Source organism: Schistocerca gregaria, chromosome 8 (genome assembly GCF_023897955.1).
Source record: "Schistocerca gregaria isolate iqSchGreg1 chromosome 8, iqSchGreg1.2, whole genome shotgun sequence".
NCBI lineage: Eukaryota > Metazoa > Arthropoda > Insecta > Orthoptera > Acrididae > Schistocerca > Schistocerca gregaria.
The window spans coordinates 450841600-450867200 of record NC_064927.1 but is presented as its reverse complement, the minus strand read 5'-3'; positions in this window follow the sequence as shown (position 1 = coordinate 450867200).

Below are 25601 nucleotides of genomic sequence, written 5' to 3'. Positions count from 1 at the left end.
TCGTGATGCAGAAATCAGTTACCTTATCACCAAAGTTCCAGGCGTTTCCTTCTCACATCCTCTCGCAGATGCCTTAAAACATCCAAGTAAAAGTGCTGGTTAACAGTCTGGCCAGGGGGTACGAATTCCCGATGCACAGTTCCACGAACATCAAACAAGACAATGATCATCGTCTTCACGTTTGTCCTTGCTTGCCTTGCTTTTTTTGCTCTGGGAGAGTTGGCAGACCTCCAATGGCTTGACGCTTGCTTGGTTTCTGGGTCATACCCCTAACACCAACTCTCATCCCCTGTAATGACTTTGTTCAAGAAGTTTGGATCACATGCAATCTCTGTTTTCAAGTCCCGACACACATTTTTGCTCCTGTGTGAGAAGGCGCGGAACAAATTTAGCAGCAACACGTCTCATGTGCAAATCCTCACTCATAATCCGCTGGCACGAGCTCCGACTGATTCCTGTGTCTGCTGAAATTTGGTCGATCGTTTGGCGACGATCCTCGTTGATCTTTTGCGGACCTTTTCAATGTTCTCCTCATTTCGCAATGTTGAAGGGCGTCCAGAACGAGCTTGGTCTTCAACACACATCTCACCACGTGTAAAGCTCCCATGCCACTCGAAAACCTGTGCGCGGCTCATAGCGTCCTCCTGAAAAACTTCCTGAAGCATTTGATGCGTCTCCGTTGCGGTTTTTTTTTTTAAAGCAGAAACAAAATTTCACACACACTCTTTGTTCGTTTGAAGTTGCCATAACGACTTCGCAGAGGTAACCCGCCAACAGTCAGAGAAACATTGCCACACTTGCGCATTCAGCTCTACACCGACGCCGTCTGCACAGTTTCATGAAGGTCTCTACTAACACCATCTAGCGTGAGAACCCTGCACTACGTCTACGAGTGGCAGCGCCCTGTGAGTCCGGTTTCTTTTGGGTCCCCCCCTCGTACACTGGACACCTTGTATAAAAACGAACATTTATTTATTCGTTTTCTATTCGTTTCTTTGTCATTCATCCGACTGGAATGGAACTTCAGCGGGCTGCTGTGCCACACCCGTGAAGGTTTGTATGGGGATGAGCACTACTTATCGTTCATAGTGATTGGGGCGAGAAGGGAGTGGCGTGCAAGCTCAAGTTAAGAACGTCTGGATTAGATTAGATTAGATTAATACTTGTTCCATAGATCATGAATACGACACTTCGTAATGATGTGGAACGTGTCAGGTTAATAAAAGATGTCTGTACAAGAAATTACATTACACAAAATATTGCATGACACTAATGATTAAGTTTTTTTTTTTTTACTTACTTTATATCTAAAAATTCAGCCAATGAGTAGAAGGAGTTGTCATCTAGAAATTCTTTTAATTTATTTTTAAATGTTAGTTGGCTATCTGTCAGGCTTTTGATGCTGTTTGGTAGGTGCCCAAAGACTTTTGTGGCAGCATAATTTACCCCTTTCTGTGCCAAAGTCAGATTTAACCCTGCATAGTGAAGATCATCCTTTCTCCTGGTGTTATAGGTATGCACACTGCTATTACTTTTGAATTGGGTTGGATTATTATCAACAAATTTCATAAGGGAATATATATACTGTGAGGTTACTGTGAGGATCCCTAGATCCTTAAATAGATGTCTGCAGGATGACCGTGGGTGGGCTCCAGCAATTATTCTGATTACACGTTTTTGTGCAATGAATACTTTTCTACTCAACGATGAATTACCCCAGAATATGATGCCATACGAAAGCAGTGAATGAAAGTAGGCATAGTAAGCTAATTTACTGAGATTCTTATCACCAAAATTTGCAATAACCCTAATAGCATACGTAGCTGAACTCAGACGTTTCAGCAGACCTTCAATGTGTTGCTTCCAGTTTAACCTCTCATCAATGGACACACCTAAAAATTTTGAAAATTCTACCTTAGCTATAGACTTCTGTTCAAATTCTATATTTATTACTGGAGTTGTGCCATTTACTGTACGGAACTGTATATACTGTGTTTTATCAAAATTTAAAGAGAGTCCGTTTGCTGAGAACCACTTAATAATTTTGTGAAAAACATCATTTACAATTACATCACTTAGTTCTTGGTTTTTGGATGTTATTACTATACTTGTATCATCAGCAAAAAGAACTAACTTTGCATCTTCATCAATGTGGAATGATAAGTCATTAATGTATATCAAGAACAGTAAAGGACCTAAGACCGAACCCTGTGGGACCCCGTGCTTGATAGCAGCCCAGTTTGAGGAATCAGCTGTTTTAACATTACACGAACCACTTATTTCAACTTTCTGCATTCTTCCAGTTAAGTATGAATTAAACCATTTGTGCACTGCCCCACTCAAACCATAATGATTTAGCTTATCTAAAAGAATTCCATGATTTACACAATCAAAGGCCTTTGAGAGATCACAAAAAATACCAATGGGTGATGTCCGGTTATTCAGAGCATTTAATATTTGATCAGTGAAAGCATATATAGCATTTTCTGTTGAAAAGCCTTTCTGAAAACCAAACTGACATTTTGTTAGTACTTTATTTTTACAAATATGGGAGGCTACTCTTGAATACATTACTTTCTCAAAAATTTTTGATAGAGCTGTCAGAAGAGAGATTGGACGGTAGTTGTTGACATCCGACATATCCCCCTTTTTATGCAATGGTTTTACAATGGCATATTTCAGTCTATCAGGGAAAACACCCTGCTCCAAAGAGCTATTACATACGTGGCTGTGAATTCTACTTATCTGTGGGGAACAAGCTTTAAGTACTTTGCTGGAAATGCCATCAATTCCGTAAGAGCTTTTACTTTTCAGTGAGTTTATTATTTTACTGATTTCAGAGGGAGAGGTTGGTGGAATTACAGCTGTTTCAAACTGTGCAGGTATGGCCTCTTCTATTAATAGCCTTGCCTCTTCTAGTGAAGATCTAGATCCTATTTTCTCCACAACATTTAAAAAATGATTATTCAAAATATTTTCAATTTCTGATTGTTTGTTAGTGCACTTGTCATTCAATTTTATTGCACTAAAGTCTTCCTGTGCTCTTGGTTGCCCTGTTTCCCTTTCAATAATATTCCAAATTGCTTTAATTTTATTATCAGAGTTACTGATCTCAGACATGATACACATGCTTCTGGACTTTTTAATAACTTTTCTTAGTACCACACAATAGTTTTTATAATATTGAACAATTTCGGGGTCAGTACTCCATCTTGCTGTTAGATACAGTTCTCTTTTGCGGTTGCAAGATATTCTTATTCCTTTAGTTAGCCAAGGTTTTTTATATGTTTTCTTGGAATTATGTTTAACTATTTTCTTGGGAAAACAATTTTCAAATACCCTTAAAAATGTATTGTGAAATAAGTTATATTTCAAGTTTGCATCGGGTTCATTATACACTTCATCCCAGTCTAGCTGCTGTAGGCTTTCCCTAAAGTTTGCAATATTTATATTGTTAATTGAACGCACTGCTTTGAAAGTCTGATTTATTATACTGCATGGAGCTATGTCATGTACTGTAACAAGCTGTGCACTATGATCTGAAAGACCATTCTCAACAGGATAAGCATTTATGTCCTTAAACTTATCTTGGTCTATAAAAAAGTTATCTATCAATGTACTGCTGTTCTTTGTTATCCGAGTAGGAAAATCAATGACGGAGCTCAAATTGAAAGATCTGAGTAATACTAAAAGGTCATTCTTCCTATTACACTCTTTCAGGGAATCAACATTGAAATCCCCACAAATGATAATTTGCTTCCCCCTGTCTGACAGATAGCACAACAAAGCATCCAAGTTTTCCAGAAATAGCTGGAAATTCCCTGAGGGGGACCTATACACTGTTACAATTATGAAAGTGCCATCCTTTAGTTTAAGTTCAGTGGCACATGCTTCCATATGTTGCTCTACACAAAATTTTTTAGTTTCTAAATTTTTTGCACTGTGGAAGCTTTTGACATATATGGCAACTCCTCCTCTCATCATATTATCTCTACTTACATGTGCAGCTAATTTGTACCCATTGATGCTAACCTTTTGCATATCAGTGACAATGTGATGCTCAGACAGGCATAGTATATCTATTACATTCTTGGTTTCTATATCTTCTAAACAAAGCAGAAGCTCATCAATTTTATTCTTCAAGCCCCCAATATTTTGATGAAATATACTAACAGTATTTTTCACTTTACTTTTGTGAGTATCTTGAACTTTTTTAACATCTTTAGTACTTTTATTCTTCAATCCCCCAATATTTTGATGAAATATACTAACATTATTTTTCACTTTACTTTTGTGAGTATCTTGAACTTTTTTAACATCTTTAGTACTTGCCTGGCTGAGTTTCCCACTGGACACTGATCTTACACTAAAAAAGAGTTTCCACCATGAGATGTAGTTCCTCCCCCCTTTAAATTTCCTGCTATCAGCCCAGCCAGTTTACCCTTCCCTTTCCTGTTGAGGTGTAGGCCATGTCTAGTATAGTCCCACCTACAGAGTGAATCAACAGGAACCACACCAATGTGTGACCCTGCACCAGATCCAAGTAGCCGTTCCAACTCCAAATTAACTCTCCTGACAGAAGAGGTCAAATGAGGTCGGTCGTGGCGCTCCAGAACCGACACAAACCCAACACTGGTATGATTCGATGCCGATGCAATCTTTGCCAGGTCACACTTTATGCTGTACCCCGGATCTCTGTCAATACTGTTGCCCGGCCCACCCACAATAACCACGGTGTCTTCCTTAGTAAAACCTTTACATAGTGAACCTAAATCCTCTGTAACCTGCCCAAGTTCAGCACTAGGTTTGAAAAAACTTGTGACCTGGTAATCCAACCCTAATTCATCCTGCAGAAGTTGGCCCACACCCCTAGCATGCGAACTACCTAGCAACAAGACTTTCTTTCTCTTTGCAGACTTCCCTACATTCTTAATCAATTTGCTGCTGAAAGCTTGTTGAGCCCTGTGTACATCTACTTCTGTGAGAGGCTCATCAGTTTCTGACTGAGGCAACAGGTCAAACCTATTTTGTACATTAATAACAAAGCGGTCAGAAGAATTTCTTGGCCTGTTCCTCATGCCTGTTGCCACTTCCCACCCCTGTTTACCCTTCTCCCCCCTTAACCTGCCCAGTTCTCGCCTAGCCTCATCTAACTCAGCCTGAAGGGCAGCAATTTTCCCCTCCTGTTCCACAATCTTCCTATCTCTACTGCATAGCCTACAGAACCACTGATGAGTCTCGCTCATTTTCCCAATTCCCACGCCACTACAGTCGCCCCAATGAAAAAAGTTACTACATCCATCACACCAGACCCCGGAGCTAACGATCCTACGGCACGTCAGGCACTTTACACTCATGGTACAAATCTATTTTAGTGACAGAAAGACAATTAAGTTACCGGAAAACAATGAAAAAACGTGTACGAAAAATTAGGCCTACTCGCGACTATGTAAACAGTGGTTCAGAAGTTTTTTACTGGAAATTACTTAAGAGATGACGATACTCTACAGATATAAAGGGGCAGCAAACGTATTTAGCACACTAAACTATCAGTAAATGCACTTAAGATTGCGGTATGAAGTTTAATCTGAAAACTCAAAAGTTCGGCCTGGCCGCGATATGTAAACAAAATGAACTTTACGTGATTACTGTGAAAATACGCGAGTAAGACAAAAACCTTTAATGGTATGCTTGCAGAGCACTATAATTAACGTAATAAATTAGTTTAAAGTGTTAAAAAACAGTTTATTACTACTTAAATTACTTATCTTGTACAAGAGCTGTGACTCAGACGTCCGTGTAGCAGGCGCAGGGCTACCATATTTTGTATATACGTAGCTCATTAATCGTATAATTATTTTTATAAAAATACTGGGGGGGGGGAGGTGGGGGTTAACACACTTCAACCACCTCTAGAGGCGGGTGTGGGGATAAGATGGGATATCAGGTAAAAATATTCGATAGAGACCTATTTTTGTATAAAAAACAGTTTCCGTGCTCACCACACTTATTGGTGACAGTCGCGATAACGTTGCACTCCTAGAATTGAGGGTAGGGGAGTGTGTTTGCGAAGACAGTGACATATGAGCGTATCTCTATAACGACTGAAGGAATTTATAGTAAAATTGGCACACACATCACTTGTTATCTCGAAAACATTATTGTGACAGTTAAGACACCCCTAGCACCCATTTGGATGAGCGTTTCTGGTGAAAGGCGTGACAAAAGGTATAAATCAGGAACCCGTGGAGTGACTTCAAGCAAAATTGGCCAAGGCATGACTCAGTACTTGTATAAAAATACTGTGGTAATATGATACTCCTACTACACCCAGCAATGAGGATGGTAAGGGCTGCCATCTAAAAACGTCCCAAAATGATCTGTTATTTCTTTCCTGCAGTTAGCCGACTTGGAGTGCATTAGAAATACGAAGTGAAATCTGGCTCGTTTATATGTTTTTCAGTGAATCAGCCACGTAGTTAGGATAAGTGCTGCAGCGAGCCAGTAATTTTGCCATCGTCTTTCGGAGCCAAAGGTCATACCACTCGGCCCAGTGCCACTGTTAAGTTTAACGTCCTCTCTGGAGTCGCATAGAGTAAAGCAGCAGAGAATCGAACAGTTGCTAGCGAGATATTTTTTTTTCCTCTCTCGAAACGACAGTGTGTTACTGACAGAATTACATGTTTCATCAGAATTCAGACTAAACTGGGCGAAATTCGCTAGAGACACGGATGAAACATATACAAATAATGTATGAAGTATGTTAAAGGTGTGTGAAATACATGTGACATGAGTGTGCGCGAGAGAAGCCGCGGGCAAATAGCTGCAAGCATGTGGGTTAAACGTGGAAAATCAGTGTTTTTTACGTGGTCAATATCCTAAGGACCATGGGAGGTATGAAACGGTAGATTACGGATCACTTCATTTACGAGCCTCTTGTAAGGTACAGATACTGAAGAGTGTCTTGTTCGTTTAGTAAAAATGACAGTTAACACTGGAAGACACGACTGTTTCCAGAAAGACGCCGTTTATCCACCCAATAATGCGTAGCTTTGTTCGCTTCGCTTCCAGCCAAACCAGTCAATGTGGAACACAGGAAATCTTTATGGAATGGAATACCTACATTATTTATACCAAGTCAGCCACCACAGGTGTAACTGAAGGGAAACCCGCACATGTGTCATTATAAGCCGTCAACAAACAATAAAACTATTCCCGAACAGAGAAGAAACCAATTCCACAACTGTTGCTACATCTGGGCCACAAACGGCAAAGAATCTTCAGCATATTCGCTTTTGGAGAAAAGTTAATTACATTTACAGAAGTATTAGTGCATCCGAAAGTCGAGTAAAGTATCAAGATGAACGAATCTTGAGACTTTTTTTACGTGTCAAAAAACGTGCCTGTCGCAATAAGAACAAGCAACAACAGACACACATGCTTCTCATGCGTGAAATACGTATTTCTATTCTACTGCTGTTAGCGGAGTAAGGCGCAGTTGTGCTCATATTCGGAATTATTTCTTCATAAAAAAAAGTTGTAACTTATGTCACTGAATCACTGAAAATCGACTGTATTACATTTATTTCACGTTAATTAATGCTCCTTGATAATTATTAATCGATGGGACACAAATATGTAACAATTATTTCGTCAATCAGAAGAAACAAGTAAAGCACATTATCCTTGCCACTACAACGACACTAAACACAGTCTAGTTCGCATCCAGACTGGATCTTGCAACCATGGCAGACCCGAAGGGTTGGCGAGATGGGCCACTGCCAAGGGCGCACACAGAGAGGCCGCAAAAACTGGCAAAAAAAAAAAAAAAAAAAAAAAAAAGTGGCAGGAGAAGTCCGTGAGTTCTCCCGTCCACCGTGTATCTGAATTCTGCCGGTGAGATGAAACCTTTCCTTTGGTCCGAGGCTCTAAATACACGATGTTGTCACAGAGTCACTCCTTGGAAGTATGCAACATAAATTGTAACTACCGAATGGGCGTCACATGGGATGTGTAAGCAGTGCACTTGCTTCATACAGCTGCATTCTATACAGCTAACTCATATTCAAACGTAGATTTTTTGCTGCTCTTCAGCTACGGAATTGTACGATCTCAAATGTTGACGAGCGAGTGTTGAAGCAAATCTGCTATTTGACGAGGGCTTTCGATTTCCGCTCACTGAAGACTCCAGAGCAACTGTTGAAGCGAGAGTGCTTGAAATAATGTAATAGTAAGTGAAATGGAAACAGATATCTCACGTGAAGCTTCCTGGCAGATTAAATCTGTGTGCCGGACCGAGATTCGAACTCGTGACCTTTGCCTTTCGCGGGCAAGAGCTCTACCATCTGAGCTACCCAAGCACGACTCACGACGCATCCCCGCAGCTTTACTTCCGCCAGTACCTCGCCTCCTACCTTCCAAACTTCACAGAAGCTCTCCTGCGAACCTTGTAGAAGTAGCACTCCTGGAAGAAAGGATATTGCGGAGACATGGTTTTGCTACAGCCTGGGGGCTCACGCAACACATCATTTCATGTCACTTCAACTTTCCGATAAAACGTCTTAAATGAAAGCTTTTTATTGTATTTTAGAAAGCATGCAGCAGATTTTGCCGCTAAATATAGCAAAAATATTGATACAACTCAGCTACTTAAGGAAACAGCGGCTTTCAATTTCTAGGAGAATCAGCTGATTGATAGTGCTGATACAGATTCACATATAGATAGTCAAAAAAATTTTTCCTGCTCCTTCCAGATATAGGACACGAGGGAATTACAGACATTGGCTGCGAGTGGACATTGAATGAAATCAATGGGGAAAGACGAAAATTTGTGTACGACCGGGATTAGAACTCAGGTCTCCTGTTTACTAGGCGGATGCTCGTACTACTCAGTCATCCGAACTCAGACGTAATCGCAGCTGCACGGACTACTCCGCTAGCACGGCTCCCGTCAGACCCGAATTCTCAGCTTAGCCACACACTGCTAATGTGGTGTCCCTTTCCCATTATCCTCGTTACTCGTGGTATTTCGACGATTCGCGTAAGAGTTAGAGTCTGATGTGCATCAGCACTGAAGATATCATTGGCCGTCTCACAATTATATATACTAAGCGGTGGCTTCTTTCGGACATTTCCGAAAGGACAGAAACCACATGTACGTACTCAAAATATAGTTTAGGAAGTAGTAAATAGATTTGAGGATATTCATGAAAATTTCAGTGACTGCACCTTTGGGTCAACTCAGTTTCAGCAAATGAGGCACTACCGAAGGTCGACAGCAGACTGTATAATTCAGTCATATTGTCAATAGAATACGACATAGCTGCTTAACTGGACTTCAGCGACATAATCAATGAGTTCGCTTCGCCCTAACAGAGGATAAAAAGCAAAATTACAATGAAATCACGATTCTCGGAAAGCCTACGTCCATTCGAATGTTCATTAGAGTTACGTGTAAAAATCCCAAGTAAATCGGTCATAAACTTTTAGAGATTTGTGTTAAAAATGCTTTCTCCTTTATATATTAAATTTATATACAAGTGCACAAATATATATTACATAAATATACAGCCTATTTCCGTTCGAAAGTTCATTAAAGCGTCGTGAAAAAATTTATAGTACATCAGTCAAGAACTGTTCGAGGTTTTTGGTAACAATGTTTCGCCGTTATATTTTACTCCTTTTGTTATGGAAACATATGACAACAGAACTGCCAAACTGATTGCAAAAATTTTGTTCGTTTCTTTTTCAAGGTAATAACGCCATTTACCACCCACAATTACGAACACAACCAGATTGGTCGAGCCGTTCTCAACTGGCCATCTTTCACATCTGATTTTAATTTCCGACTTTTGTGGTTGTTATTCCAAAAAATCTCGTTCATAGAAACCTTGTCCTGACAATTATGAATAAAACACAAACAAAAATCAATCAAATCTGTTCAGCCATTCTTGATAATCTGTATTACACGCGGCAATTGATGTTAATTTCCGAGTTTTCCGTTGGATTTTCCACAAATTACCTGTCATAAAAATCCTGTCCCGACAATAACTAAGACAACAACAAGAACAACAAAGTCAACCAAATCGCTGAGGCCGTTCTCAGGTGGTATCTTTCATACACGCGGCAATTTATTTTTATTTCTATAGATTAAATTACGCTACAAAATCTCGTAAATATGTGTAGAAAAAAACTGCTCGAAGATGGTTTTTCACAGGGGTGGGGGGGGGGGGGGGGTGGGGGGGAGGGGAGAGGAGACGCAGCATTGGCAGTTCTGCAGCATAGCCCCGGTGCGGCCCTGGTTGCCATGCCGCAACACTATGCATATACAGGTCGTTCCCTGAGCATCTTGGAAACACCATGCAATAGGTTGTAAGTAGACTGTTTAGGTTTTTATATTGGTAACGCCACGTAGCGCTTTGTATGACAATCACTGGCTGTGCTGTGTGCAGTCTGTGGCTGGGTGGCATTGTTGGAATAGTAACCATTGTAATGTTGGGCAGTTGGCTGTTAACAGCGCGTAGCGTTGTGCAGTTGGAGGTGAGCCGCCAGCAGTGGTGGATGTGGGGAGAGAGATGCCGGAGTTTTGAGAGCAGATGATCTGGACCTGTGTCCATCAGAGACAGTACATTTGTAAGAATGGATGTCATGAACTGCTATATATATCATGACTGTTGAACACTATTAAGGTAAATACATTGATTGTTCTCTATCAATATCTTTCATTTGCTAACTATGCCTATCAGTAGTTAGTGCCTTCAGTAGTTTGAATCTTTTATTTAGCTGGCAGTAGTGGCGCTCGCTGTATTGCAGTAGTTTGAGTAACGAAGATGTTTGTGAGGTAAGTTCAAATGGTTCTGAGCACTATGGGACTTCTCATCTGAGGTCATCAGTACCCTAGAACTTAGAAAAAGACGGTCGTCTGAAACCCAGCTCGCGCTATTCGTCCACGAGACTCAGAGGGCCTTAGACACGGGTTCACAGGTAGATGCCGTGCTTCTTGACTTCCGCAAGGCGTTTGACACAGTTCCCCACAGTCGTTAAATGAACAAAGTAAGAGCATACGGACTATCAAATCAATTGTGTGATTGGATTGAAGAGTTCCTAGATAACAGAACGCAGCATGTCATTCTCAATGGAGAGAAGTCTTCCGAAGTAAGAGTAATTTCAGGTGCGCCGCAGAGGAGTGTCATAGGACCGTTGCTATTCACAATATACATAAATGACCTGGTGGATGACATCGGAAGTTCACTGAGGCTTTTTGCAGATGATGCTGTGGTGTATCGAGAGGTTGCAACAATGGAAAATTGTACTGAAATGCAGGTGGATCTGCAGCGAATTGACGCATGGTGCAGGGAATGGCAATTGAATCTCAATGTAGACAAGTGTAATGTGATGCGAATACATAGAAAGATAGGTCCCTTATCATTTAGCTACAAAATAGCAGGTCAGCAGCTGGAAGCAGTTAATTCCATAAATTATCTAGGAGTACGCATTAGGAGTGATTTAAAATGGAATGATCATATAAAGTTGATCGTCGGTAAAGCAGATGCCAGACTGAGATTCATTGGAAGAATTCTAAGGAAATGCAATCCGAAAACAAAGGAAGTAGGTTACAGTACGCTTGTTCGCCCACTGTTTGAATACTGCTCAGCAGTGTGGGATCCGCACCAGATAGGGTTGATAGAAGAGATAGAGAAGATCCAACGGAGAGCAGCGCGCTTCGTTACAGGATCATTTAGTAATCGCGAAAGCGTTACGGAGATGATAGATAAACTCCAGTGGAAGACTCTGCAGGAGAGACGCTCAGTAGCTCGGTACGGGCTTTTGTTAAAGTTTCGAGAACATGCCTTCACCAAAGAGTCAAGCAGTATATTGCTCCCTCCTACATATATCTCGCGAAGAGACCATGAGGATAAAATCAGAGAGATTAGAGCCCACACAGAAGCATACCGACAATCCTTCTTTCCACGTACAATACGAGACTGGAATAGAAGGGAGAACCGATAGAGGTACTCAGGGTACCCTCCGCACACACTGTCAGGTGGCTTGCGGAGTATGGATGTAGAAGTAGATGTAGAACTACTTAAACCTAACTAACCTAAGGACATCACACTCACCCATGCCCGAGGCAGGATTCGAACCTGCGACCGTAGTGGTCGCGCGGTTCCAGACTGTAGCGCCTAGGACCGCTCGGTCACTGAGAGGTAAGTGATTCATAAATGGTATAGGTTACTGTTAGTCAGGACCATTCTTTTGTAGGAATTTTTGAAAGCCAGATTGCATTGCGCTAAAAATATTGTGTGTCAGTTCAGGCAGTCATTTATAATTTTTCTAAGGAGACGTTTCAAGGTGTCATGGAAGACGACCGCCTGCATGGGGGCTGACTTGGAGACAGAAGAGCTACCCCCTGTACACCCCTCTGATCGCGAGACAGACGACCACCGCCGAGCGCTCCCTCGCGCAATCAGAGCGGCACTTCTTTACCCTGACACGTGGCGATGAATGGGGCAGCACATAATGGTGAGAGGCAGACTCGAGGATTTCATGGATCCGGTAACTGTGTACCTGAAAACCAAGGGGAGCAGAATATGCAGCCGACCAGCATTGTCATTCCGGTCTCGAGTGTTGCCGATCCGCAACGTCAAGCGGGGTCTGCTTTTCGGATGTGGTGTTCCAATACCCGAGAACACAGGTAACTTGCTGGAATGCCCAACTGTGGCCTACAATGGCGAGTCTTCTGCCGTTTGCTCGCTGTCGACCGGCGACCAGAGCAGCTATGTCGTCAGACACACTAAAGCGTTTGTTTTTTATTATTTTTTGCCGATGTTGCTTCAGAGTTCGACGACTTGTACACAACATATTCCCAGCGCACCGTCGTAATAATGACGTCATGTGATATACAACAGTCTTCTGGCTGGTGTTCCGAAAGGGAGTACATGTAACAGCTCAACTCGCAGAACCCATAAATACAACTGGCCAGGTCGTCGCAATACTGTGCACCAAATGTAAACAACTACTTGAACAAAAACGCGGAGACACACCACTAATCAGTCATGCCTAGAAAACGTAAGAGATCTGACGTCAGAGATCCACCGTGACCCACAAAGTATTTCTGCCAGTACGAAACACAAAAATCCGTAAGTGCGTTCTAGTGAGTGGCCGTGGAACTCTGAGCGATAGTTTTCCGATTTCCTGGGCGAGTGTTGAAGTTCATTACGTGTGCACTTGTTAGTGTTCACACTACATCGAGGAGCCATTGATGCGAATAAATGAGATTTGCTTCTGTCGAAACTTTATGTGTAGCATTTTTATTCGCCATTTACTGTCAGACTGTTTCGTTTTTCAGGAGGCGATCCGTCGAAAATTCATGGGACCAGATGGAGGAAGTTTGTGAACTGACAGCGACGTACGTTTTCCAATCCAGAGGCCGAACTTCTGGAGTTGGATTGCCATGGCGCAATTTATTACTCGTTTTGGATTAGTGATAATTTTAACTCTTGTTTCGCGGGTTAAAGGGAGTCTAGCGAACCATAACTAAGAGTTAAAATCGCCAAGAATTAACCCGTGAATCTTTCAAGCAGTACATAGCGTTCGCGCTACAACTTTTATTAGAAGATATGTTGAAGAATGGCAACCCCAGATTCGTAGCACTGGTAACTTCGGAGATGTACACACACCAAAACACGTTTTGTATCACTCCGGTTCCCAGAACTCCTGTAGATAGATGTTGACTATGGATATTGTATCACAGACACAGTCCCTTTGACTATTCAGAGATGTCACTAAACCCGCCCAAAGATGTAAACAACCATGCATCAGCAGATGTAAACAACCATGCATGAGCAGCGCCTATTATAGACGAAGGTGTTCCAACAGCCGATCCATTCCAGTCATTTCACCAGGAAGGAGGTAGACGGCTCGTGTTTTCTATAGTTCAAACATGCCTAGACGGTCAATAGCGCAGTTCGATCGCGTCCGCATTGTTACTTTGTGCCAGTAGCAGCTCTCAACAAGGGAAGAGTCCAGGCGTCTCGGAGTGAACCAAACCGATGTTCGGGCATGGAAGACATACAGAGAGACAGGAACTGTCTATGCCAGGCCTCCCAAGGGCTACTACTGCAGTGGATGACTGCTACCTACGGATTATGGCTCGGAGGAACCCTGACAGCAACGCCACCATGTTGGATAATGCTTTTCGTGCAGCCACTGGACGTCATGTTACGACTAAAACTGTGCGGAATAGGCTGCATGATGCCCAACTTCACTCCCGACGTCCACGGCGATGTCCATCTTTGCAACCACGACACCATGCAGCGCGATACAGATGAGCCGAACAACATGCTGAATGGACCGCTCAGGACTGGCATCACGTTCTCTTCGCCGATGAGTGTCGCATATGCCTTCAACCACGCAAACGTCGGAGACATGTTTGGAGGCAAACCGCTCAGGCTGAACGCCTTAGACATACTGTCCAGCAAGTGCAGGGAGGTGGAGGCTCCCTGCTGTTTTGGGGTGGCATTATGTGCAGCCGACGTACGCCGATAGTGGTGACGGAAGGCGCGATAACGGCTGTGCGATACGTGAATGCTGTTACCCGACTGATAGTGCAACCATATCGGCAGCATATGGGCGAGGCATTCGTCTTTATGGACGACAATTCGAGCCCCCATCGCTCACATCTTGTGAATGAGTTCCTTCAGAAGAACGACATCTCTCGACTAGAATGGTCAGCATGTTTTCCAGACATGAACCCTATCGAACATTCCTGGGATGGATTGAATAGGGCTGTTTATAGACGACATGACCCACTAACCACTCTGAATGATCTACGCCGATTCGCCGATGAGGGGTGGCACAATCTGGTCCAACAGCGCCTTTATGAACTTGTGGATAGTATGCCACGACGAGTACAGGCATGCATCAATGCAAAAGGACGTACTACTGGGTATTAGAGATAACCGTGTGTACAGCAATCTGGAGCACCACCTCTGAAGGTCTCGCTGTATGGTGGTACTACATGCAATGTGTGGTTTTCATGAGTAATAAAAAGGGCGGAAATGATGATCTCTATTCCAGTTATCTGAACAGGTTCCGGAACTCTCGGAACCGAGGTGATGCAAAACTTTTTTGATGTGTGTATTTTGACAATGTAGACTGAAATACACTCTTCCAATACAGGAAGAATAGATTTCCTACAAATTGTAGAGAAACCAGATTGCAATTCTAACAGTCATGATATGTAAAAAGAAAGCAAATTAAACAGGGTTGTAGCCTATCCCGACGGAATTCAATTTTTACATTGAGGAAGGAGCAAAGGAAACCAAAGAAAATTTGGAGAGGGAATTAAAATTCGAAACGAACTTTGAGGATTGGCGATAAGATTGAAATTCTGTCGAACGGTGAAAGACTTGAAAAAAACATTTGAATGGGATTGATGACACTCTTCAGAGTTTATAAGGGGAACATCAACCGAAGTAAATCAAGGACAAAGAAATGTCGAATCAAATCAGGCGATGCTATGAGAAGTGGACTAGGAAACGAGACAGTGAAACTAGACCAGTTTTGTTATTTCGGCATGTGAGTAACTGACAACAGAAGTATAGAGAATATAAAATTTAGCCTAGCAACAGCAAGAATTGAGTATCTGAAAGAAAATATTTTAAGATCTAAATTTAAGTGTTAGGTAGTCTATTCTGAAAGTATTTGTCTGCAGGGTAGCCTTGTACAGAAGCGAAATGCGGACGCCAAGCAGTTGAGAGAAGAATCTTTTGAAATATGGTGCTATACGAGATGCTAAAGATTAGATGTGTAGAACATATAAATAAAGCAGAAGTACTGAAGCGAACTAGGGAGAAAAACTTTTGGCACACCGTGACTAAAAGATGGAATCGGTTGACAGGACACATCCTGAGGCCACGAAGACTCGTGAATTTGGTAATAATGGAAAGTGATGTGGGTAAAATTGTACAGTGAGATCAAAGGCTGAATATAGTTGAGCAGGAGCAAGTGGATTTAGGTTGTGGTAGTTAAGGGGGAGATGAAGAGATACCCAAGGATAGGTTAGCGTGGAGATCTGCTTCCAACCAGACATCGGACTAAAGACAGCGGCAAGAACAACAACAACAAAGTGAAGTAATATAGTGCTTAGATACTGGCTACGGCCAAGTGTGTGTGTGTGTGTGTGTGTGTGTGTGTGTGTGTGTGAATTCCTAAGGGACCAAACTGCTGAGGTCATCGGTCGCTAGACTTCCATACTACTGAGTCTAACTGTAACTTATGCTGAGAACAACACACACACACACACACACACCCGACGGAGCATTTGAACCTCCGGCGGGAGCGGCGGCGCAATCCGTAACATGGCGCCTCTAACTACGCGGCTCAAATTGGGTCTGAAAGCAGCAATATAAAAAGAAAAACGGGGAAGAAATTCCTGTTTTTCCCTGCAGCTCACGCCAACAACAAGGAGACGTTCGGGAAATACATGGCGGTGCGGATTTAAGTGGCCCGTGTAACGTTTAAAGGAAATGCAGTGAAATTACAGAAGCAAGCGCTAAAATGGGCTTACCACTTATTTACAATGAAAAATACATTTATAGAAGATGCTGAAAGTGGCGCTCTGCAACATCAGTACACAGCTGTGCACGACTAAGCATATTCAGATACACCGGGCGTAAAGTTCGAATATCGGTGGGTGCAACTTTATCTGTTGATGTATTTCAGCTCTTGCATTTTGTGTGGATTTCTTTCATAGACATTGCTCTTCGAAAGTGGTGGTGGTTGTAAATGTTTGCTGGCGGTTTTTTCATCAGTGAAGAGGTCATGGGCTTACAGGTGTCTCATGTTGTCCTACCTTGCTAGAAGAAGAAATAATGTCTTTCATATTCAGTGAGTTGAGCACAAAATGTATCAAACATTTCTCTGTATGCAACCGTGTTGAGGGTAGTGTCAGAAAATATCGATCCAATGATGGGCGTTCCTGATACACCACACCAAACGCCTATTCTTTCATCATGGAGTGTTTGCTGACACGCAATGTTTGTGGTTCTCTGTTGACCAGTTCCTCGAGTTCTGTGAATTCACATGACCGGAAACATGAAACCATGTTTCGCTACTCAAGATGCAATGTAAGGGTCTAAGAGAGCATCGTTGTTATTAAAAAGCCAAGTGCAGTAATCTGTGTGTTTCTGTCATCCTCCAGTAACTACTGCACTACTGTCACCCAGTGTGGTTTCAGTATCCGCTGAAAACTACCCGCTGGCAACTCCTACTTAAGCCGGTATTGCACTATCGTATTTCTTTGGCTAAGAAATATGATCAAATATTTGTCAAATTTCTTTGACGTGACGCTAAAACGATTATTACACTATCGTCATATTTTTTCGTCAAATTTCAAGATCAGATAACTAATTGTTATTATGCGCTGCATTGTATGTGTATTTGCAAAAAAGGGACGGAAAAAGGGGAATCTACTTGGTTGAAGCCATAGGTATTACGTCTAGATGATAATAGCATTCAGAGAGCTGCAAGTGAAGGATGTTAAGTCTTATATACAAATTACTTACGAATGGATGAGAGTTTATTTTTTGCTCAGTATAGTCTCTTCTCATATTAGAAAACACAATACTCTCTTGAGAAATGATATACCTGCAAAAGACAAGAAAAAATTACTTGATACAGGAGACAGCTACTCTAGTTTACAACACAGTATTCAATACCGCATAGCACATTAACCAAAATAATTCCAGAAACGTGTGAAGCGATTTATAAAGCTGTGAAAGGGAAATATATAAAGGTAAATACATACTTAGTACACTAATTGGACAATAAGAACTATTTTTATTTTTGAATAGTATAATTAATGGAATTAGTGTTCCAACAACAACAGTTAACAAAATGTACGAAACAGATAGAGTGCTTTTTAACTTGTAGCATCTAGAGTATAAAAATAGACGAAGTATAATGGGGAGCTAAGAAATAATTTTTTATTTTAGTGTGACCGCATGCTCTATTCCGGATTGCTGAAAAGCTGCCTGGGCGATTCCAGATGTAGATGTGGAAGGCTGTAGCTGCAATTTGTGGACGTATGTCGCCTGCAGCATATTCCACCTGCCCATCAACACACAGGTGATAGCATGCACTGTGCACCTTACTCACACCTCACCCCACCACAGTCGAAGAAAGTTAGAAAAGAGAGAGAGAGAGAGAGAGAGAGAGAGAGAGAGAGAGAGAGAGAGAGAGAGAGAGAGAGAGAGTCGAAGGAACACACCAACTCTGAAGCCATGTTTACAAACACCCTACAGACAAGTCAAATAGCTGTAGCGACGCCAACGCTCCAAGCGGTTACATTTCGCATAGCAGTGAACAAAAGGCGAACGATTTTTATGATCAAATCTACGGCGAGGCCCTAGATTTGATCTTATTTATTTGACGACAGGCGAGATTTGACAAAGTTCCCTATTACACCGTCAAATTTCTTGGACATAAATATTTCACATAACATCTTTGACAAAGAAATATGGTAGTGTAATAGCGGTCTTACATACGCCTGTTGTGCCAGTTTACGTGTAGACATCTTTGGGCTTTGAATAATTCTTCTCCTAATATCTACAATAACTTCTGGTGTGCAAACTGAAGGAATCCTTTGTCATTCTACGTTTTGCACTGATCCGTACATGCGCCAATTTTTGTACAAACTCTGTATTGCTCTCTCTGTTGTTTGCCCACTATGCGGATACTTGACCCCGAAAATTTCGCGAATTCCCTTAACCCAACCTGTTTTCACTGAGGCCTATGCTTCCACAACTTCAATTCTTTCTTCTATCGAGAAAGTCATTTTGTACACCGCAAACAGAAACGCCCAACTTCACTGATAAAATGAACTGAAATGCTGACAGAAGAATGCTAACAGTCGATTACTGCATCAAAGAGTATTGTCGTAGCTTTTTATTCCAGAAATCAAAATATTGCCTTCGCTTTCATAGGTGAGGCGGGCTGCTTCTAAAGCGCCACACCCTGTGCAGTAAGCCACTCTCACACAGCCGAGTTTAATGCCGAGTTGCACTGAACGGCCGCAGCCTCTAGCCTCTGGCCTTGCTACACGTCAGCCAGACGGCTGCTACTGATGCCGCCTCAGTGCGGTACAGTACGACTCTCCCTTACGTATAGGAAGGGATGGGTATGGGGAGAGGAGGGATTTACGACGTCGGGGGCTGCGAGGCGTCGCTTAGCTCTGCTCTTTCCTTTCTTTCGTGCTCCCTCCTCTCGTTCGGAGCGTTACGTAAAAATACGACCGCCGCTGCCCGGACCTGCTTTCATCCCAGGCCTGTGTTACAGCACTACAACCGCAACTAGCACGCTTACCACTCTCACCGCCCTCAAGAACTTTCAGCTAATAAAAGGCACGTGTCATTAGGATAACGTGTGGTGTAGAAAACACAACCTCTTGTAGGCGGTTACACGAACAGTCTGTCACCCTCACAGTACATATTTTACACCCTGTTTGTTAATAATCAGTTACATTATGTATAAAACAACATTCGAAAATATAATACCAGAAGTACAAATTGACTTTCACTATCCACCACTGAGCCGTAGCGTGATACAGTCACAAAAATCTTTCGCCCTTTACAATCTAAACACACACACACACACACACACACACACACACACACACACACTAAAAAGTGAGATTTGCTTGACAACTCGTAATCCACAAAACATTTTCTGAGCGTGTAATACAGAGAGAGAGAGAGAGAGAGAGAAAGAGAGAGAGTGCGTGCGTGCGTGCGTGCGTGCGTGCGTGCGTGCGTGCGTGCGTGCGTGCGTGCGTGCGTGCGTGCGTGCGTGCGTGCGCTTTTCATACAGAGAAGCATAAATCACACGATGAAGTACAATGGTCGTTCAATAAGTAATGACCCACTTATTTTTTCTCAAAACATATTTATTGTTAATAGTCAGAGTTTGGTGACAATATATCAGGTGATCAAAAAGTCAGTATAAATTTGAAAACTGAATAAATCACGGAATAATGTGGATAGAGAGGAACAAATTGACACAAATGCTTGGAATGACATGGGGTTTTACTAGAACCAAAAAAAGACGGAAGTTCAAAAAATGTCCGACAGATGGCGCTTCATCCGATCAGACAAAGTAAGACAAAGCAAAGATGATGCTCTTTACAGGAAATGCTGAATATGTCCACCATCATTCCTCAACAATAGCTGCAGTCGAGGAACAATGTTGTGAACAGCACTGTAAAGAATGTCCGCAGTTATGGTGAGGTATTGGCGTTGGATGTTGTCTTTCAGCCTACCTAGAAACATCGGTCGAACACGATACACTTGAGACTTCAGGTAACCCCAAAGCCAATAATCGCACTGACTGAGGTCTGGGGACCTGAGAGGCCAAGCATGACTAAAGTGGTGGCTGAGCACACGACCACCACCAAACGACGCGCGCAAGAGATCTTTTACGCGTCTAGCAATATGGGGTGGAGCGCCGTCATGCATAAACATCGTACGTTCCAGCAAGTGTTTATCAGCCAGGCTGGGAATGATCCTATTCTGTAACATATCGGTGTACCTCTCACCCGTCACGGTAGCAGTTACAAAACCAGAATCACGCATTTCGTCGATGAAAAAAGGCCCGGTAACGGTAGATGTGGTAAATCTAACCCATATCGTGACTTTCTCGTCGTGCAATGGAGTTTCCACGACAGTTCTAGGATTTTCGGTAGTCCAAATTCTGAAGTTGTGGGCGTCGACGGACCCGGGAAGCGTGAAATGAGCTTCGTCGGTCCACAACACGTTACTCAACCAATCGTCATCTTCCGCCATGTTTTGAAACGCCAACACCGCAAATGTCCTCCTCTTCACTAAATCGCCAGGTAACAGTTCATGATGCAGATGGATTTTGTATGGATAGCATCGGAGGGTACGTCTCAGTGCCAACCAAACAGTAGTGTATGTAATGCCGGTGCGACGTGCTACTGCACGAGCGCTGACTTCCCCGTGCATAGACGAACCCGCTACGGTCTCCATTTCTTCCTGAAGTGTTGCAGCTGCATTACGCCTTGTGCTCGGTCGGCCACTACGGGGTCTATCGTCTAAACAACCCGTGGCTTCGAACTTCGAAATCATTCTCGCCACAGCTGCATTTGTCAACGGACCTTTACCCGTTCGAATCCCCTTCCTATGGCGATAGGATCGTAACGCTGAACTAGCACATTCCCCATTCTGATAATACAGCTTCACTAAAAGCGCCTTTTCAGGTCAACATGCTGATACTGCTGGCGCATCTGATTCTCTCTCTCTCTCATTACAGCTCCTTTTATACACGACTGTCATGCGCAGTCAGTGACGTTTTTCTGTCCAGCGCTATATGTCGGACATTTTGTGAACTTTGTTTTTTTTTGTTCTAATAAAACCCCATTCATTCCAAGCATGTGTGTCAATTTTTACCTGTCTGTCTACATTATTCCTTGGTTTATTAAGTTTTCAAAGTTATACTGGCTTTTTGGTCACCCGGTACATCAACATGTCTTGTCCGTGTCCTATTTTTCTACGTAGTTTCCATCACCTTCTATGGCCGTGCGCCAACGTTGGGGAATAGAATGTATTCCCTGCCGGTAAAAGCCTTGTCCTGTAGGCGTAGCCATGTTTTCATGCATGACTGACACTCTCTCACCAATTTCAAAGTGTTTTCCGTAGAGAATCTTTAAACGGCCCAAAGAGATGGCAGTCCGAGAGTGCCAGGTCTAAACTGTAGGTTGAGTGAGGCAGTGATGTCCAACCCAATTTGGCGATGTGCTCCCGGTTTCTCAGAATTGAGTGTGGGCGTGCATTATCGTGTTGGAGCAAGATTTCCGCTGGATTCGCGTCCGATCGAATACGTCGCACACGGTTCTTGAGTTTATTCAGAGTCTTCACGTATGCCTCTGAATTCATGGTTGCCCATTTGGCATCACATCCACGAGAGTGACGCCATCACAGTCTACATCTACATGATTACTCTGCAATTCACATTTAAGTGCTTGGCAGAGGGTTCATCGAACCACAATCATAGTGTGTCTATCAGTCCACTCCCGAAAAGCGCGCAGGAAAAAACGAACACCTAAACCTTTCCGTTCGACCTCTGATTTCTCTTATTTTATTTTGATGATCATTCCTACCTATGTAGGTTGGGCTCAACAAAATATTTTCGCATTCAGAAGAGAAAGTTGGTGACTGGAATTTCGTAAATAGATCTCGCCGCGAGGAAAAACGCCTTTGCTTTAATGACTTCCATCCCAACTCGCGTATCATATCTGCCACACTCTCTCCCCTATTACGTGACAATACAAAACGAGCTGCCTTTTTTGCACCCTTTAGATGTCCTCCGTCAATCCGACCTGGTAAGGATCCCACACCGCGCAGCAATATTTTAACAGAGGACGAACGAGTGTAGTGTCTTTAGTTGACTTGTTGCATCTTCTAAGGCTAGGCGCAAATTGAGAAGCGTAAAGCACGTGTGACGTGACACGACACTACAGCGCGACAAGCAAGTGCCGCACGGGTGTAGCGCATATTGCGACGCGTACACCGTACTTGGCACGCGCCGACTGGCGACGCTCTGCGCTGACAGAACCGAAGCGCGCGCACCTTTTTACCTTTCTCGAACGATTTTACAGAAACTATTCACTGAAAATATTTGATTTTTGCCTTACTTGTGGCGTTACATGTCAACTTCGTTGTCAAGTGCCCATCATCTCGCTAATAACCATTCTTATTGTGGTGTACACATTTTAGTAAGACACTACGCCAAACTCAAAGAGTTTGCAACGAAAATCAGGGGTCGCTACGATTTTGCGTTTGTTGCGTATTATACCACATGTTTCTGCGTATGAAATTTAGCTAACATGTTGAATTTCTGTTTAGACTTGGGAGGAGGTCTCTATCTGCCTCCGATCTCGAGAAAATGGATCCCATGTAGCGCGCTCACTTCCGATCTCACGCTCGCGAGAATGAAATACTCGCAAAATCCCTCGTATCTCCTAAACCGCTCGACACACCGAAACGAAAGTTTGGCGGGTGACAGCACACAAGGAGGAGAGTGTTTTGCCAATTCTTAAACATACGGAGCTTTATCATCTATGGCGATATATCAGTATTTATACTTCCCTTTTTATTTATTTTACACTAGTGACTAATTTTTTGTGAGTTATCGACAGCTATGAAAATAAACATGAAACTTCTTTTATGTTACTGCAAAACGACACTATGAGGTTTTACGTAAGCTATTGAGCTCTGTGATTGCCAATTACTTGTTTAATGAGGCACTCCGTTTCGGAATTCTGTCGCAATAGCTGCTGTGAAATGAGTTTGGCAAATTACACTGTGACAAAGCAAGTACAATTAAACGAGTCACCAAAAGAAATGTGACCGTTACTCACAAACTGCGATGCTTCTTCGAATGAGAAAACTTACCAACTCACGCAAAAATAGATTGCCAATTCTTTTGGAATTTTGGTGGAATCCCCGTAACCCACCGTATTTTTAACAATGAGCGTCTGGAATGGAAACTTAAAGGATTTTATTCCTTCACAATGGTCAGTGTATTGTCAGCAGCAGAGGATAATGCGCGCCACAAGAATGCACAAGCTAGCTATGTGTGCCTTGTGAGATGGAGTTCGAAAAACATTGCCATGAAAGTAGATGTGCCTTTGTCGGCAGCACGTTTCAACAAATTAAATATATCTAATCATAACACTCTTTTAGGATATTCCTACTTTCGTAATAATACCAACCATTTTCTTCATTTGTGTAGCCTGTTGTATAATTAGTTTGTTAATGCTGATAATATGCATGCACCAATTGAAATGCTTTTTCTCATCACGGCGAACCAATTAAAACATGGTTATTTGTGACTGCTTTTCGACTGTTTCTAGCTTGCAGTGGAAATGTGATGTTCACATGCATGTAGTACAGTGTGTCGTATTACATTATTACATCCATATTAGAGTAATCACAGTGGGACTTCTATACTTCACATCTTGGACGCTTTTTACCAGGAGCACAAAAGGATCACACCTGTGGAGATTATCGTTTTTTAAATTTTTGTAACGGATAGTACAGATACGCCAGAATACTACGCAGCGAGAAGATAACCTTGTTTTACTTTCCTACCTTGATTCTTAATCACATGATTTTATAATATTCCTTAGTTCCTTATTCACTACCCTCTGTCCCTTCTTGCGATCTGAAAACATCGCGGAGGCATATGATACAATTCCAGCGGCCAATGACTCATCAATTACTGAAGTATGCATTTTTATTGACAGAAGAAAAACAAAACAAAACTATACATATATAAATAACAGGAAAGTATAATGTACTAACGAAGAATGCTGGAGCGCTTAAATGGCGAAAAACGAAACACTACCCAAAGGCAATAAAACGTAGTATACAGTAAAGCAAAATTTATCGTATGGGCAATGCTACCACTGCTCATATGCACCGTTCCGAAGTGAGCATATGGCCGGGCTACTTATCCGCTCCCCGCCTCAAAGTTCCCACGGTGCTAACGAGGCACGCGCGAAGCGCGTCGCGAGAAACTGTGCCTCAACCACAACGACGCGGGACCTGGAGCAGGCGCGTGTCGCGTCCCAGTCGCGTCGCGTCGCAATTTGCGCGGTCCCATTTGAATCAGTGAAGTTACAAAAACGCGCGCTGCTCTGCGTCGCGCCACACGCGCTATACGCCTCTCAATTTGCGCCTAGCCTAAGTGTCCTGCCAATGAAACGCAACCTTTGGCTCGCCTTCACGACAATATTATCTATGTGGTCCTTCCAACTGAAGTTGTTCGTAATTTTAACACCCAGGTACTTAGTTGAATTGACAGCCTTGAGAATTGTACTATTTATCGAGTAATCCAATTTCAACGGATTTCTTTTGGAACTCATGTGGATCACCTCACACTTTTCGTTATTTAACGTCTACTGCCACCTGCCACACCATACAGCTATCTTTTCTAAATCGCTTTGCAACTGATACTGGTCTTCGGATGACCTTACTAGACGGTAAATTACAGCATCATCTGCGAACAACCTAACAGAACTGCTCAGATTCTCACGCAGGTCATTTATATAGATCAGGAACAACACAGGTCCCAGGACGCTTCCCTGGGGAACACCTGATATCACTTCAGTTTTACTCGATGATTTGCCGTCTATCACTACGAATTGCGACCTTCCTGACAGGAAATCACGAATCCAGTCGCACAACTGAGACGATACCCCATAGCTCCGCAGCTTGATTAGAAGTCGCTTATGAGGAACGGTGTCAAAAGCTTTCCGGAAATCCAGAAATGTGGAATCAACCTGAGATCCCCTGTCGATAGCGGCCATTACTTCGTGCGAATAAAGAGCTAGCTGCGTTGCACAAGAGCGATGTTTTCTGAAGCCATGCTGATTACGTGTCAATAGATCGTTCCCTTCGAGGTGATTCATAATGTTTGAATACACTATATGCTCCAAAACCCTACTGCAAACCGACGTCAATGATATAGGTCTGTAGTTAAATGGATTACTCCTACTACCCTTCTTAAACACTAGTGCAACC